General features: G+C 38.9%; 1 protein-coding gene and 1 long non-coding RNA gene across 5 annotated transcripts in view; one reads left to right on the forward strand and one right to left on the reverse strand.

Annotated features, from left to right (window-relative positions):
- Positions 1–14,691, forward strand: part of LOC134348459 (diacylglycerol kinase beta) — a 579,084-nt gene that overhangs the window by 79,072 nt on the left and 485,321 nt on the right. The gene's annotated exons all lie outside the window — the stretch shown is intronic.
- LOC134348460 (uncharacterized) overlaps positions 1–14,691 on the reverse strand; it is a 60,725-nt gene that overhangs the window by 45,316 nt on the left and 718 nt on the right. The window lies entirely within an intron of this gene.

A 14,691-nucleotide genomic window follows, 5' to 3' on the forward strand; every position in this document is an offset into this window, starting at 1 on the left:
TCGGATCCAGGGTATTGTTCTGGGAGCTCCTCGATGAAGTAACCTCGACTCAAATCATCTTCAGCTGCTTCCTCTGATCTTCCCTTCTTAAAATGAGGTGCATCGATATTTGGTGACGACTGGAGAATTTTTCAATAAGACCATAAACATAGGAGCAGATTATTCCACTTGGCCCATCAAGTCTGCTCCGCAATTCTGTCAAGGCTGATGTATTATCTCCTTTGACTGCATTCTCCTGCCTTTTACCCCATAACCTTCTGATTAACTGACTAACCAAGAACCTATCAACCTCTGCTTTAAATATACTCAGAACTTGGCTTCCACAGCCACCTGTGGCAATGAATTCCACAGATTCACCACCCTCTGACTTTATAAAAAAAAAAAAAAAAAAATTCTTCTCATCTCTGTTCTAAGTGGACATCCATCTACTCTGAGGCTGTGCTGTCTGGCCCCAGACTCTCAACTATAGGAAACATTCTCTTCACTTCCACTCTCTCAGTTTTCCAATATTCAGAAGGTTGCATTGAGACCCCACCTTCATTCTTCGAATGTCCAGCAAGTACAGACCCAGAGCCATCAACCGCTCCACATACATTAACCCCTTCATTCGTGGAATCATTTTCCTGGACCTCCTCTGGACTCTCTCCAATGACAGCACATCTTTTCTGAAATAAGTGGCTGAAAGCTGCTCACAATACTCGTGTAATCTGACCCACGTCTTGTAAAGCCACACCATCGTATTCTTGTTCGTATATTCTAGTGCTCTCAAAATGAATGCCAACATTGTATTTGCCTTCCTCAATACTAACTCAACCTACAAGTTGACTTTGAGGGAATCCTGTAAAGGACTCAAATCCCTTTGCACCTTGGATTTTTGAATTTTCTCCATGTTTAGAAAATAGTCTACGCCTTTATCCTTCTCCCAAAGTGCATGACCAAACACTTCCCTGCACTATATTCCATCTGCCACTTTTCCCATTCTGTAATCTAAGTCCTTCTGCTGTCTCCTTGCTTCCTCAGCACTGCTCGTCCCTCCACCTATGTTTATATTGTCTGCAACGCCATCATCCAAATCGTTGATATAATGTGAAAAGAAGCGGTCCCAATACCAACCCCTATGGAACACCACTTGTCACTGGCAGCCAACCAGAAAGGCCTCTTCTCCGCCCCCCCGCCTTTATTCCCACTCTTTGTTTCCTGCCAGTCAGCCAATCTTCTATCCATGCCAGTACGTTTCCTGTAATACCATGGGCTCTGGTTTAAGAAGTTTCATAAGGCTGCTTAAGAGCCCATGGTATTACAGGAAAGTTACTAACATGGTTAGAGCATTGGCTGATTGGTAGAAAGCAGCAAGTAGGAATAAAAGGATCCTTTTCTGGTTGGCTGCCAGTGACTAGTGGTGTTCCATTGGTGTTGGGACCACTTCTTTTTATGCTGTATATAAATGATTTAGATGATGGAATAGACAGATTAAGAGAATGGGCAAGAAAGTGGCAAATTAAATACAGTGTTGGAAAATACACGGTCATGCCCTTTGGTAATAGAAATAAATGTGCGGACTATTTTCTAAACGGGGAGAAAATCTAGGAATCTGAGTTGCAGAGGGACTTGGGAGTTCTCGTGTAGAACACCCTAAAGGTTAACTTGCAGGTTGAGTTGGTGGTGAAGAGGGCAAATGCCATGTTGTCATTCATTTCAAGAGGTCTAGAATACAAGAGCAAGGATCTGATGCTGAGGCTTTATAAGGCACTGGTGAGAACTCACCTTGAGTATTGTGAACAGTTTTGGGCCCCTCGTTAGAAAAGATGTGCTGGCATTGGAGAGGGTCCAGAGGAGGTTCACAAGGATGATTCCAGGAATGAAAGTGTTATCATACAAGGAACGTTTGATGGCTCTGGGTCTGTACTCGCTAGAATTCAGAAGGATGAGGGGGAATCTCATTGAAACCTTTCGGATGTTGAAAGGCCTAGACAAAGTAGATGTGGAAAGCATGTTTCCCATGGTGGGAGAGTCTACGACAAGAGGGCACAGCCTCAGGATAGAGGGGCACCCTTTCAAAACAGAGATGCGGAGAAATTTCTTTAGCCAAAGGGTGGTGAATTTGTGGAATTTGTTGCCACATGCAGCTGTGGAGGCCAGGTCATTAGGTGTCTTTAAGGCAGAGATTGATTGGTTTTTGATTGGACATGGCATCAAAGGTTATGGGGAGAAGGCCGGAAACTAGGGTTGAGGAGGAGACGGGGAAAAAAAGAAGGATCAGCCATGATTGAATGGCAGAGCAGACTTGATGGGCCAGATGACCTAATTCTACTCCTATGCCTTATGGTCTAAGTTTCATGTGCACCACGTTGATGAATGCCTTCTGAAAATCCTAGGAAACAGCATCCATTGACTCTCCTTCGTCTATCTTGCCTGTTATTTCCTCAAAGCATTCCAACAAATTTGCCTGGCATGATTTCTGCTTAAGGAAACCATGTCGACTTTGGCCTACTTTATCATGTGCTTCCAAGTACTCCAAAACCTCCTTCTTGGTAATGGACATCAATGTCTTCCCAACCACTGAAGCCAGGCTAACAGCCTATACTTTCCTTTCGTCTGCCTCCCTCCCTTCTTAAAAAAGGTATGACATTTGGAATTTTCCAGTTGAGTAGTATAAGTTGGGGAGGTTATGAAATATTATATGGCTTGGATGACTTTAAAGCAAAACTGGATAAACATGAAGCTGTCTAGAAAAAAAAAGGAAGTGACTTGAATCATTCTGCACCTTAACATTCCAGTACTGTAAGATGTATGAAACCAGTAATGAGCTCGAGGGCTAGCAACCACTGTTGAGCATGACCAATATTGAGCTTTTTACTCTAGAGGAATCTGCACTTTTGGGGAAAGCTATGCAACCAGATTTTAAAGTAAGTGGCATAAAACAGTTTCTATTACATCCAGCAGACGGTAATGAGACAAACTGAAGGCTCCAGGCACTCGTGTCAGTACATGAAGCAGATACTGCCAATGTTCGTTGCGTCAGCCTGGGTGCAGCTCTTGAGCCCTACATCTCAGCACAGAGCAAGTTAGCCTTATGGGATTGTCTTCATACTGAGCCCTGTAGCGAAAGGAACCACCAACTATTTCACAGCAATATGGGATTCACACCAGCTTCCCAACACACCCACATGCATGAAGGGTAAATTACTTATTTTAAAGTTCTGTCAGGTACATGTATGTCAGGAATACAAATGCAAGATAAAGCTGGTTTTTTTAATCAAAAGAGTTGTCTAGCATTCACTTTTTTTTTCAGTTATACTGCCCAGTCCATGCTGCCAAGCACCTTAATGGGAAGTTCTGTGATCAAAGAAAAAAACTAGATCAATTGTGTATTAATATTGAAGTAAACTGCACCTGGTACATTCAGAGTTCTCTGCAATCCCATCTATTTTCATCTCCCTATTGTTAGCTATGGCTTCGGTTAAACTCTTGTACTTTCTTTCCTTCTCCTAGACACCAAAAACTTGGTCCATGCTTTAGTATTTTTGTTGCATCTGCTCATGTCTCCTTTGGTTTGTACCAATCATTTTGTCACATTGATTTCCTTTGCAATGTGTAAGTGCTTTGTTCTGTTGGTAAATGTATAAGTTTATAAATTCATGTTGTTCTTGTTCACCTTATCACTACTTTATTTACTGTTTCTCTTCATTGGTTTGAGACCAATCCAAGACTTCATTTACTTTTCCCAATTTCATGTTATCAAAGCCTTCCAGATAGAGATTTCTGGAATCCTAACACCAGAAATGTGATCCTGACAATTTGGGCATTGATTCTTTTATTAGCTATAGTTCATCATTACGGATGTGTAGGACAGAGTGTAATTGTTTTAAGTTTCAAGGAAGTGCTTTAATTAATAGCATGAATCGATTCCATGTCTACCCAAATATGATCTGCTTTTCGTTGGGAGGATAGTTGTGTATCTTGTAGGTACTCTAGGACTAAAGAGGTTTAAAAATAGAATCTAATATTCACATTGTAGAACCAGCAGAGTTGTTTAATGCTTTTAGAATATTGTGTGAAAGTATCATGTTATTGATTGTTAATTCCAGGTGATTTTGTTATTTTATTGTTTTTGAATGTTTCAAGACTTCTTGAATATGATTTTACGTTGAAATTTCGATTCAAAATCTGTGAAATTCTGATGGGATCAGGATCTTGACTGTTCTTTCTCTGCAATATTGAAGTGATGGATGCAAAAACCTATTCAGAGTTGGTTTGCACCATTTATAGAACATTGCATTTATACAGAGCCTTTTGTAACACGCTTCTTCATGACACACTCTTCCCTTTTTGTCTATTGCCCTGAAAGCTCACAAACCACTGGACTACTTTTGAAGTTTGGACAGTTAACTTGCATGTACCAAGTTTACATAAAGGGAATAATGGTTAGATAATCTGTCAATGTGTGGTGCTTTCAGTTTGCTATAGATGAAGGGTGCTAAAATACATTTTCTTTGTTTGAGCCCAATATTCCGATGTATATTTTCATTGTTGAAACTTGCTTTAGCAAGAAGGTGACGTGCACATACATATATATTGCGATGTTGCATTAATAGCTGTTTTCAGATAGCTTAATAAAATTTAAATTGGCAACATGAATAGTTAAGAATGATAAAATGTTTGAAGGAAATGTGTGGGCGACTACAGTTAGTATAATTTGAACAGATGGAAGGCTTGCAAAATGTCATTGTGCATTCAGTAAAGTTGTGCAGTGGAAAGCAGTATTCAGTTCTGTTCTAGAGTATTTTTTTGTCATGTTGTAAAATTGAATTTATTTTAAACAAGAAAGTATCAAGGATTGATTTGTTTTTAAGTACTTGAATTTGATTTTTTTTTTTTTTTTTTGCACCGTTGGGTACTGGTTTACCCAAGCCAATGGTACAACTTGTTTCATACTTGCAATTTCTTCTCTCATTATTCCTTTGTAACATCTACGTATTCTCGTTTCTGCTTGGCAGTCGAACAGCCAGTATGAGCATTCTTTTTTAAATGACGTTTTGTAAAACAAAATTGTTTTGCAAAATACATTCATGCGAGTAACTAAATGTAATTTTATATTGTCAAATTTGGTGTGAATCCCATTGTATTGTTGCATAGCCTAAAGTATTTTGATATCTATTACTACAAGTTATCGTGTTCATTGACTTCTAATGTATCTGTAGAGGTCGAGGTTAAAATTTGCTTCAGTTTAATTCAACCAAGTTGTTACAATCTCTTTGATCACCAACAGGCTAACAATTTATTTATTTGCTTTCCTCTCATTAGACCTTGATATCCTTAACCAACACTAATCTGGAATCTTTTAGATTAGCAGTACAGGTATCCCCGCTTTACGAAACTTTGCTTTACGCCACTTTGCTTTTACAAAAGGCCTACATTAGTACCTGTTTTTGCTAACCGAAAGAAATCTGAAGAGGATTTTCACTTTTTAAACTTGCATTTACCCCGAGAAAGACTACCATGACCATGAAGCTTTGCGCGGGCAGGTGTGTGCGCATGCGTGTACGTGCCGATTTTTTTTCTGTGCATCGGTTTTGGCTAAATCTTCCTCATTCTGCTAAGTGAAACTACACTGTACATACACAGCCTATATAAAGTAGAAATAATGTATTTATCAGATCATTCCTGCTTTTGCTATATGTTAGTGTTATTTATTTTTAGTTTTATGTGTTATTTGTTATGATTTGTTAGGTTATTTTTTGGGTCTGGGAACTCTCAAAAATTGTTCCCATATAAACTAATGGTAATTGCTTCTTCGCTTCACGCCATTTCAGCACAAAAGGTTTCATAGGAACACTCTACTTTCGGATAGCAGGGGAAACCTGTATATTTCATCATTTGTTCGTGATACAGCATAGGAATACATACACATCTGTCTTCTGCATCATCTATCACCAGTCTTGCGTGACCATTGCACAGGGTATTTTCTTCACTACTTCATTATTTTTCCTACTACCTATTTTTATCATCCTTTTTGCTTCATTTTCTATTTCATGCCCAGTAGCCTCTGATTTGAGCCTTTGCCAAATCCAAACACTGATACCATTCTGTCACTTAAAGAACTCTCTTATTGCTTTGCCTCTAGCATTTTCTGTTCCTGTATTTGCAGCTTTTAAAACTATCACTTTGTCCTGTGTCATCAAAACCCTCCTCTAGCCCCCTCTCTCTTATTCAAAGAATTATACAGCATAGAAACCCGCCCTTTGGCACACTGTACCTATGCCTGTCAGTGTGCCTGTCTTCTGTGTCCTCTGCAGAAAATATTTACCTGCATGCCTGCCTATACTAATCACATTTGCCTGCATTAATTCCATATCCCCCTTTTACCTTGCTCATTCAAATACTCGTCCAGATTGTCTCTCAAATGTTTACTATTTCTGCCTCAACCATCGGGCTGTTGCATGACACAGCTCATTCCAAATATCCACCAGACTTTATCTGAAGTATTCACCCCTCACATCACCTTTGAACCTCCTCTCTCTCACCTTTTAAATCTGCCTCTATTTTTAAATACCCTGTCTCTGACCTATTTATATCTCTTAATTTTATATGCCACTATCATGTCATCTCTCATCTTCCTTCATTCCAGGGAAAACAGATCTAACCTATCCAATCTCTCCTGATAACTCAAGCCCTCCAATTCAGGAAATGTTCTGATGATTTTTTCCCCCTCTGCACCCTGTCTCCCTTAATCACATCCTTCCCATAGTTTGGATACCAGAGCTGCACACAGTATTCAAACTGTAACATGATGTCCCAGCTTGTGTATTTTTTTAATGCCTCACTAATGAAGGCCATGTACCTTCCTCACCATCCCATTTACTTGTGTTGCCATTCCTGAAACTATGTACTTGTACCCTAAGATTTGCCTATTCATCAACACTCCCTAATAGGGTCCTACCATTCACTGTGTATGTCCTGTCCTGGTTTAACTTGCCAAGATGCATCACTTCTCACTTGTCTGAGGTAAATTCAATTGTCATCCCCTTACTCAGCTTCTAAGTTGATCTGTTGGCTCCTAAGTTGATCCGTTGATACTTTTGGTGGATAACCCTCTTCGCTGTTCACTATACCACCAATTTTGGTGTCATCTGCAAGCTCACTAATCATGGCATCCACATTCTCATCAAAATCAGAAAGATATGTTATGAAAAAACAGAGGACCTGGTACTAATTGTTGTAGCACACCATTGGTCAAAATTCTGCAGTCTGAAAAGAAAGTCTGCTACCACCCTTTGCTTCCTACCACTATCTCAATTTTGTGTCCAGTTTGCAGCCTCACCCCATGGATCTTGTGTTACTCACTGATTGTCTTAATTTTCTGGCCTAATCTTCCCTTCGTAAGCTTCTGAGCTTTCCCCTGGCATGGATATGATGGGCTGAAGGGCCTGTTTGTGTGCTGCATGACTCGGAATTCAAAACTGGCTCCTATAGGGGTTGGTGGCAATGTTGTTTGTCGGAGGTCTTTGCTATTGATAAAAGTGTTTTCACCTTGGACTGGGTGAATAGTGGGAATGGCAGAGATGATACCCTTACATTCAATGTTGCCAGGAATTCCCAACAAAAGCTTTAGAACTGACTGCATCTTTGATTAGCTGCACAGGCCTCCCTTTTGGTCATGAGTAATTTGATGGTTATTGAGGACACTTGTATTTGCTGATGCCAGGACCAACAGATGGGCTATGAGAAGTTTACTTTAATAATAAAAGCCTGTTTAATCCTTTGTATTGATCATTAAATAAGCTATTTTCTTGAATATATTTGGATCTGAACCATATTTCAATAAACCAATGTTTTGTAACAGCAGGAAGGATATAATTGTACCCGAGAGAGCCCAGAGGAAATTCACCAGGATGCTGTGTGGAGTGGAACGGAATAGTTCAGGTTGAGGAGAGATTGGAAAGGCTGGTTTGTTTTCTTGCCAGAATTCCACTGTTGCATCTGTCATCTCCAATATACCGCCTTAAGACATATCTTCGCCCTGTAATCCGTTGGTTAAAATTGATCTATCACTTAAATTTAGAATTCATTGTGGATGAACATATCAACTTACACCATCCTTGAATGAAGACGTTTTTCTCAGTTTCAGTTCTGAAATATTAGATCTGAAATATTAAAATTGGAACTTAAAAGAATGTGTGCAGATCTCACTGAAACCTGCCAAATGTTGAAAGGACTTGATGAGGTGAATGTGGAGAGGATGTTTCCTCTTGGGGGCGGGGGGGATGTTTCCAGAAATAGAGGGCACAGCCTCAATTTTGAGGGGCGACCTTTTAGAACAGAAGTAAGGAGGAATTTTTTTTTTAGCCAAAGTGTGGTGAATCTGTGGAATGCTCTGCCACAGACTGCAGTGGAGGCCAAGTCCATGGGTATACTCAAAGCAGAAGTTGATATTTTCCTGATTGGTCGGGGCACCAAGGGATGTGGTGAGAAGGCAGGATGTAAAGGGTTGAATGGGATCCGCGATCAGCCATGATGAAATTGCGGAGCAAACTCAATGGGCTGAATGGCCTAATTATGCTCCTATGTCTTATGATCTTACGGTCCTTGAACTTTGATTCCCTAAACAATGAAGGTGGTTTCTCGCTATCTGGAATACCTTTAAGGGACAATTTGATTAAATTTTTAATGCTCTGAATTATACAGAGCTATTGCAATTCATATCATTTGTCCTAATAATTTAACTCAAATTTTAAGTATTATTCCAGTCAATTTATAATGCATTCTGGTGGGAACGATGCAGCAATACAGATATACAGAGCTTAGAGCTAAGCACAGTAACACATGCAGTATTATTTAGGCTTAATTAGACTTTTTAGGATGACTTCTACTCCATTGTGTTTGGGACTTCCAGATGCAAAGTTGTGAATTCCAATTGATCTTCCACATCTGTCCATGGCTTTATATGTGAAGCCTTCTGTTGCTCTGGACAACTTTTGTTTTTAGCTGCTAGCCATTTTACAAAAAAACCCTAATTTCTTTTTAAGTCTTAGTGGTTGACGTCACATTCCCCTACCTGGAAATCCAATTGCCAGGTTTTTGAACTTGGTGCCTCAACTAATAAAAGTAAGCATGTCAATGCTGCCTTAATCACCCCATCAACCTGCGTAGCCATTTTCAGGGAGCTATGAACTTGGACCTCAAGATCCCTCTGCTCATCCCCACAGTTAAGGGTCTTGCCGTTAACAGTGTGCTGTACTTTTACATTTGACCTACCAAGGTGCAACACTGCACAGTTGGTCAGGCGAAACTCCAATCTGCTATTTCTCTGCCCATATCCGCAACTGATCTATATCCTCCTATAATCTATGCTATCCATAGCATCACAAATCTTTTTAACATCTGCAGACTTACCAACCCACCCATCTACAGTACATTTTCATCCAGGTCATTTATATACATCATGAGCAGCAGAGGTCCCTGCGCAGATTCCTTTGGAACATCACTAATCACAGACCTTCAGCTAGAGTAAGTCCCTTCGACCATCCTCTGACTTCTATGGGAAAGCCAGTTCTAAATCCAAGTAACAGGAATTCTGCAGATGCTGGAAATTCAAGCAACACACATAAAAGTTGCTGGTGAATGCAGCAGGCCAGACAGCATCTCTAGGAAGAGGTGCAGTCGATGTTTCAGGCTGAGACCCTTCGAAGGTAGTCCTGACGAAGGGTCTCGGCTTGAAAAGTCGACTTCACCTCTTCCTAGAGATGCTGCCTGGCCTGCTGCGTTCACCAGCAACTTTTATGTGTGTTGTCTAAATCCAAGTGACCAATTCACTATCGATCTCATGCATCTTAATCTGAATGAGCCTCCCACGAGAGATCTTGTGATTTTAGCCTTACTAAAATCCATGTAGACAACATCCACAGCACTACCTAATCAGTCACCCTCATCACTTCGCTAAAAATCTAGAGAGGAAGAAAAGATATTGGTCAAGGCCCCAGCAATCTCTTCACTTGCCCCTCTCAATAACCTGGGGCATATTGCATTAGGCCCTGGGGACTTATCCACCTTAATGCACCTTAAGGGATCCAAATCTACCTTGTCTCCTTTGAAATGTCCTAGCATATAAATACTCTTGACGTGCACTGATCACCCTATCGTCGACACCCTTCTCCTTGGTGAATACTGATGTAAAGTGCTTATTAAATGTCAAAGTAAAATTTATTATCCAGGTACATACATGTCACCACATACAACCCTGAGACTCTTTTGCTGCAGATCTCACCCATATCCTTCACCCAAACAAAAGTTTCTGTTCCCTTTCCCCCTTGTCCTTTAGTGGTCCACCCTCTCTCTAGTTATCCACTTGCTCCTGATGTATGTATAGAATGCCTTTGGATTATCTATAATCCTACTTGCAAAAGGCTTTTCTAGTTTCCTTCTTGAGTTATTTTCTGGGCTCTTGCAATCCTGAAGGGCTCGGTTTGATTCTAGCTTCCTCAGCTTTTCGTACTTTTTCTTCTTGACTAAATTAATCGCCTCCTTCAACATCCAAGGTTCTCTTTCCTTGCCATCTTTGTCCTTCCTTTTGACTGGAACATACTTGTCATGTACGCTGTGTAGTTGGTCTTTTAACACTGTTCCTTAACTGCTCACCCACTGAAAGGTCCGTCACTTAGCCTGACTCATTACCCAACACCAGATCTAGTACAGCCCCTCTTGTTGGCTATGTGCATATTGATTTAAGAATCCCTCCTGGATGCACCTAACAAATTCTGCCCCAGTGAAACCACTTGGACTAAGAAGGCCCCAGTTCATATTAAGAGAAGTACTTTTACACCTTTCCTTAATCTGACGACATATCTGTTATATTTTGTAACAGCAGAACATGAAAACTAATTGAAAACAAAACATGGGAGATGGGAGGTAACTCGTGTACGTTTGTTTTTTACTCTAACTGAGACGTGCATGCATAGTGTAGTAATGTGATGATATATGCCATTCACATACTTTGTACATCATCATCAGGTGCCGTGCCCAGTTTGAGCTTTGACTGCCATGGCCCACACACTCCTGTTTCGGGTCAAGTGGATCAATTCATTGGTATTCATTTCCAGTTCTCTGGCTGCTGTCTCCATCATATCATTTATCTTTGCCTTCCTCTTGCTTTCTTCCCTTCAATCTTTCCCATAATTACTGTGCATTCTAACTCCTCTTTCCTAATCACATGTCCAATGAAGTTACATTGCCTTTTCATGATCTCATACATTATTTCTCTGTTCATGACATCCTTGTTAAATATTCATTTCGTCCATGATATTCTTTGCATCCTCCTCAAAAACCACATCTCTGCTGCTACAATTCATTTCCTCATGTTACTAGATATTGTCCCAACATTCTGAGCCATATAACATAACTGGATAAACGTAACATTTCAGTACTGTGAGGCGGGTTGTCATGCCTAGTTTAGTATTGGTCAGTATACTCTTCATTCTCGTAACAGTGTCTTTTGCCATCCCTATCCTTCTTTTAATGTCCAAGTCATCTGATGTCACCCAGCTTCCTAAATACCAAAAGTTCTGTATTTGTTTTATGTCTTCCCCGTTTATTTTCAGCCTGCAGATAGGATTCTCCTTTTTGGATATCACCATACATTCTGTCTTTTTGCGATTGATAGACCCATCTTTGCACTTTCTTCAACAACCATATCAATTAAGTTTTATACTTCTTCCTCCATACTTGCAATTAACACAGTGACATCTGCATGAAATTATTGATGTTTTCACCACCAACTTTGATTCCCAAGATGTTTCTTATTTTTTGTAATATTGTCTCACCGTACACATTAAATAAATGGGGAGAAAACACACCCTTGTCTATTGCCTCTCTTGATTTTTGTAAACTGACTCACTTCTCCATCTATTCTTACAGCGGCAGTTTGTTCCCAGTACAGATTTCTGATTAGGCGGAGGTCTTTTGAATCTAGATCTAGAGTTTCCTGTAATATTTCAAATGACTTATTGTGCTTCACTTTATCAAATGCTTTTGTGTAGTCGTTAAAACAAAGAAACAAATCTTTTTGCACTTCAATAGCTTGTTCTGATAGTATCTTTAATGTCAATATTGTGTTTCTTGTACCTTTGTCTTTCACAAAACCACATTGTTCTTTACCTGTTTCAGCTTGTATCTTACTCTTAGCTCTTGTCATCAAAATTCTTAGAAGTATCTTGGTGATATGACTCATTAAACTTATGGTCCTATGTAATTCACATTCTTTTGCTCCAGGTTTCTTCGGAAGAGTGATAAATACTGATTTTTCATCTCTTTTGGTATTATTCCAGTCTCATAAATGTCATTGATTAAATCAGTAAGTTTTTCAATTCCATAATCTTCAAGGGTGATAATTTGTTCTATTACTAATTCATTAGGACTTGCTGCCTTTCCTTTCATCATCTTATTTATTGCATTACGAACTTCAGATTTTAAAATACTTGGACTTTCAATGTTTTTCTTAATTTCTGGTTTATCGCCTCGATCATCTTCAACAATTCCTGAATATACTCAGTCCATCTATTCATAATCTCATCTTTTTCCATGATAATGGTACTGTCCTTTGCTTTCAAACATCCACCTGAAGAACAGAGGAGCTTTTTACCAGTGATATTCTTGATTTGTTGATGCAACCTTTTTGGATCAGCAATAGGGATTCTTTCTATTTGCTCACATACCTGGTTTAACTATTCTTCTTTGGCTTTTTGACGTAAGCTTTTAGCTTTTTTTTTATCTAAGGACTTGTATTCTATAGGATTTGCTTTCTTCCATTAGATTTTTGATTTCTTCTGTCATCCATTTATTCTTTGTGCTTTTTTCTTTTTTAGGAATCACTGACTTTGCTGATTCTACCAAGGCATCCTTTAGAGAGTTAAATTTCATTTCTACATGATTGCTATCATCTTCAACAGATTCTATTTCTAGACTTTGAAATCTATTCCTTAATTCAGTTGTAAATTTTTGTCTTAAGCTTTCTTCTTTAATTAATTGTAAGTAGTCAAGGGATTGTTCAGGTTTTTGCTTCTTTCGTTTTTTAAGTTTTACTTTTACATGACATACTACTGGGTTATGGTCACTATTGCAGTCTGCACCTGGATATGTTTTGCATTGAGTCACTGACTTTCTAAATCTTTGGTTTATGGTAATAAAGTCAATTTGATTTCTGGTGTTATCACCTGGACTTCCAGGTCCACAAGCGTCTTGGATGGTTATTAAAATAGGTATTCATAATGACCTGATTATTCATCTTGCACCATTCTACCCATTTCTCACCTCTTTCACTTCTTTCCCCTAGTCCAAATTTTCCTATGGTATTTCCATCAGCACCTTGCCCTACTTTAGCATTTAGATCTCCCATGACAATAACAATATCTTGAGATTTGCATCCATTCTTTGCTTGTTCAAGCTCTTCATAGAATTTATCTATATCCTCATTTGTTCCATCTGTTGTTGGTGCATATACCTGTATAATTGCTAAATCAAATGGTTGTCCTCTGAATCTAACAAGGAACACTCTTTCTGATATTGCCCAATGTCCTAAAACACTTTTTGCCATGTTTCCATCCATATGAATTCCTACTTGATTAGTATGGGATGTTCCACAAGAATAAACTAGTGTTTTATTTCTAATCTGACTTTTTCCAGCACCTATCCAATGAACTTCGCTAATTCCCATGATGTTAATCTTTAGTCTTTCCATTTCTTTTGTACATAACCATGATTATGATTACTCAAATATTACTAAAATATTAAATACACAACACACTTCCCTGCTTAGTTATAAGCTCCAACTTTATTTTTTATCTTTTTCCCCCTGTTCAGTCCATTTATTTTTGTCAGCCTGACGTACTCTTTTTTGTATTTTTTGCAAGTTTCATCTTTTACATCTGCATTGGTCTGGTGTATGTGAGCCCCTGCCACAACAGTAATACAACTTATATGACTAGGTCAGTTTCTGTTTAGATGTTGTAATTTTGTTCACGCTCATTTTCATTCGTTACTGCAACTGAATTGCATTTCTGTCTGCTGTTTCCATTGATACAGCTATTTTAGCTGTGCTTCAGTTAGGAATTGTTTTTGAATGCTTTCTTGTAAGATTCCACAAACTAAATGATCTCTCAGTGCATGATTAACCCCGTCTCTGAACTGACAATGCTCAGACAATCTCTTCAATTCGGCTATGTACGCTGAAATAGACTCCCATTCCTTTTGATTCTGCATATAAAACCTAAAATGTTCTGCAATCAACAATAGTTTTGGTCCTAAGTGTTCCTGCATTATGTTCATAATATCTGCAAAGCTCATTTCAGCTGGTTTGGTTGGAGCAGTTAAATCCAATGCACTGAATAAAATCGGTATTCACTTTTTAGTGGTCATTTCATTTGCTTGAAAAGAAATTGCTCATTTTGTTCGGTATGCAAAATCCAGTTATCTCTTGTGTAACTGAACAGTCTATCTTTCCGATGTAGCTAGTCATTTTTGCTCCTTTTTAACTTACTATTATTATTATTATCATCATCCAGTGCTCACTGTTTATGAACCCATAAATTCATCCATTTCCTGCTTTTTGTTGAACTTGAACATCTCGCTGCACTTCAAAACATATATCCTTGTCGCCACTGTTGTTTTGTAACTCCACAACATACAAACTAATTGAAAGCA

The sequence above is a fragment of the Mobula hypostoma genome, chromosome 6 (assembly GCF_963921235.1).
Source record: "Mobula hypostoma chromosome 6, sMobHyp1.1, whole genome shotgun sequence".
Classification (NCBI taxonomy): domain Eukaryota; kingdom Metazoa; phylum Chordata; class Chondrichthyes; order Myliobatiformes; family Myliobatidae; genus Mobula; species Mobula hypostoma.